We start from the raw sequence: 693 nt of genomic DNA, 5'->3' as shown, positions 1-693 counted from the left end.
CAGTGATGATGTCATAAAGCCAAATGCTGATGTCATCAAGTTAAATGTTGCTGTAGTGATGATGTCATCAAGCAAAAAAAGTTCAAATTTCCTGTATTCCATTTAGCTTGATGACATCATCACTCATCGATTTTTAAAAAAATACAGATTTTATTTCTGAATCGATTATAAAGGCCCATACATCGATTTTTAAATTTGGGGGGGTTTTTTTGTGTGCTTTTTTTTTTTTTTTGTCCCCCCCCCGCTCCTACCCCGGAGCGTACTGCAGTTCGCGTGTCCGCTCGGCCGCCGTAGAATTGGGCGGTGTAGGTCACCGTACAATAGCGCGATTCAACTCGTTTGTCTGTCTTTTAAAATAATTTCAGATCCTACAATGTTCCACGGGAAGACAGAGCTTAACAAAAGCACGGTTGTTTGCAAGAAGTGTAAAATAAAATTGCGGTACAGTATTTTGGAAATACGGTAAAATGCGCGGAAGGTGAAAGCGAAGTAGCCGAGCAGCGAGCTCTGCAACAAACTTCCAGCAGATTCCCCAAAGGCTGCGAAGATTTCTCACTCCAAAGGATTTACGAGCAGACAGCTCAGTGGAAGGTCAGGGGTTTAGGATTATTTTTAATACGCTGGACCCAACGTACGTTTTTCCTTCACGTAGCCTTTTAGTAATAAAGCTGCACCTCCACCATGAAACAAAGA

Source organism: Nematolebias whitei, chromosome 16 (assembly GCF_014905685.2).
Source record: "Nematolebias whitei isolate Nwh7 chromosome 16, NemWhi1, whole genome shotgun sequence".
NCBI classification, from domain to species: Eukaryota; Metazoa; Chordata; class Actinopteri; order Cyprinodontiformes; family Rivulidae; genus Nematolebias; species Nematolebias whitei.
This window is presented reverse-complemented; position numbering follows the sequence as displayed.